The following is a 2,323-nucleotide window of genomic DNA, read 5'->3' as shown; positions in this document are numbered from 1 at the left end:
ATATAAGTACTCTAGAAAAACACATTAGAAACAAAAGAAAAGTAAGCGAATGGGACTAAAAATTGCTGGGCTGAAAATAAAAGACATCTTAGTACATTGAATGGAACATTTACACAGAAAAAAAAGATAGAAGGGGCACCTGGGTGGCCCAGTGGTTAAGCATCTGCGTTTTGCTCAGGTCACAATCCCAGGGTCCTGGGATCGAGTTCCACATCCTATAGGGAGCATACTTCTTCCTCTGCCTATGTCTTTGCCTATCTCTATCATGAATAAATAAATAAAACCTTAAAAAACAAAAAGGAAAAGAAAGAAGGAAAGGAAGAAAGAAAGAAAGAAAGAAAGAAAGAAAGAAAGAAAGAAAGAAAGAAAAAGAAAGAAGCTTTTTCACAATGGGTTTGCCGCCAGAACATAGTTGTCGTGAAAACCACCACTAAACCTAAACCAAAATGGGAAAGGAAAAGACTCATGTCAACATCGTCGTCATTGGACACGTAGATTTGGGCAAGTCTACCACTACTGGCCATCTGACCCACAAATGTGGTGGGATCGACAAAAGAATTATCGAAAAATTTGAGAAGGAGGCTGCTGAGATGGGAAAAGTCTCCTTCAAGTATGCCTGGGTCTTGGATAAACTGAAAGCTGAACATGGACATGGTATCACCATTGATATCTCCCTGTGGAAATTTGAGACCAGCAAGTATTATGTGACCATAATTGATGCCCCAGGACACAGAGACTTTATCAAAAACATGATTACAGGCACATCTCAGGCTGATGATGCTGTCCTGATTGTTGCTGCTGGCATTGGTGAATTTGAAGCAGGTATCTCCAAGAATGGGCAGACCCGGGAGCATGCCCTTCTGGCTTACACACTGGGTGTAAAACAACTAATTGTTGGTGTTAACAAAATGGGTTCCATTGAACTACCCTACAGCCAGAAGAGATATGAGGAAATCGTCAAGGAAGTCAGCACCTACATTAAGCAAATTGGCTACAACCCCAACACAGTAGCATATGTGCCAATTTCTGGTTGGAATGGTGACAACATGCTGGAGCCAAGTGCTAACATGCCTTGGTTCAAGGAATGGAAAGTCACCCATAAAAATGGGAATGCCAGTGGAACCACACTGCTTGAAGCTCTGGATTGCAGTCTGCCACCAACTCATCCAACTGATAAGCCCTTGCATCCGCCTCTCTGGGACGTCTACAAATTGGTAGTATTGGTACTGTCCCAGTGGGTCAAGTGGAGACTGGTGTTCTTAAGCCTGGCATGATGTTCACCTTTACTCCAGTCAATGTTACAACTGAAGTAAAGTCTGATGAAATGCACCATGAAGCTTTGAGTGAGGCTCTTCCTGGGGACAATGTGGGCTTCAATGTCAAGAACATATCTGTCAAAGATGTTTGTCATGGCAACGTGGCTGGTGACAGCAAAAATGACCCACCAATGGAAGCAGCAGGCTTCATGGCTCAGGTGATTATCCTGAACCATCCAGGCCAAATCAGTGCTGGATATGCACCTGTGCTGGATTGTCACACAGCTCACATTGCTTGCAAGTTTGCTGAGCTGAAGGAGAAGATAGATCATCATTCTAGAAAAAAGCTGGAAGATGGTCCCAAGTTCTTAAAATCTGGGGATGCTGCCATTGTTGATATGGTTCCTGGCAAACCTACGTGTGTTGAGATCTTCTCCGATTATCCTCCTCTGGGCTGTTTTGCTGTTGGTGACATGAGACAGACGGTTGCTGTGGGTGTCATCAAAGCAGTAGGCAAGAAGGCAGCTGGAGCCGGCAAAGTCACCAAGTCTGCCCAAAAAGCTCAGAAGGCTAAATGATTATTATCCCCAATATCTGCCACCCCAGTCTTAATCACTGGTGGAAGAACGGTCTCAGAACTGTTTGTGTCAATTGGCCATTTAAGTTTAATAATAAAAGACTGGTTAATGATAACAATGCATCGTAAAACCTTCAGAAGGAAAGGAGAATGTTTTGTGGACCATTTGGTTTGTGTGTGTGTGTGTGTGTGTGTGTGTGGCAGTTTTAAGTTATTAGTTCTTAAAATCAGTACTTTTTAATGGAAACAACTTGACCAAAAATCTGTCACAGAATTTTGAGACCCATTAAAACAAAAGTTTATGGGATCCCTGGGTGGCTCAGCAGTTTAGCACTTGCCTTCAGCCAGAGCGTGATCCTGGAGACCAGGGATCAAGTCCCACGTCCGGCTCCCTGCATGGAGCCTGCTTCTCCCTCTGCCTGTGTCTCTGCCTCTCTCTCTTTTAAAGATTTTAAAATCTTAAAAAAGCAAACAAATGTTTAATGAGAGA

The 2,323-nt window shown here is 43.2% G+C and overlaps 1 pseudogene; it reads left to right on the top strand.

The window, feature by feature from the left end:
- Positions 1-446: 446 nt before the first annotated feature.
- LOC112925867 (elongation factor 1-alpha 1 pseudogene) lies at positions 447-2,000 on the top strand (annotated as a pseudogene).
- The last annotated feature ends 323 nt before the right edge of the window (positions 2,001-2,323 follow it).

This window comes from Vulpes vulpes, chromosome 12 (genome assembly GCF_048418805.1).
Source record: "Vulpes vulpes isolate BD-2025 chromosome 12, VulVul3, whole genome shotgun sequence".
Classification (NCBI taxonomy): Eukaryota; Metazoa; Chordata; class Mammalia; order Carnivora; family Canidae; genus Vulpes; species Vulpes vulpes.
Note: the sequence above shows the minus strand (reverse complement) of the source record. Positions and strands in the feature narration are given on the sequence as shown.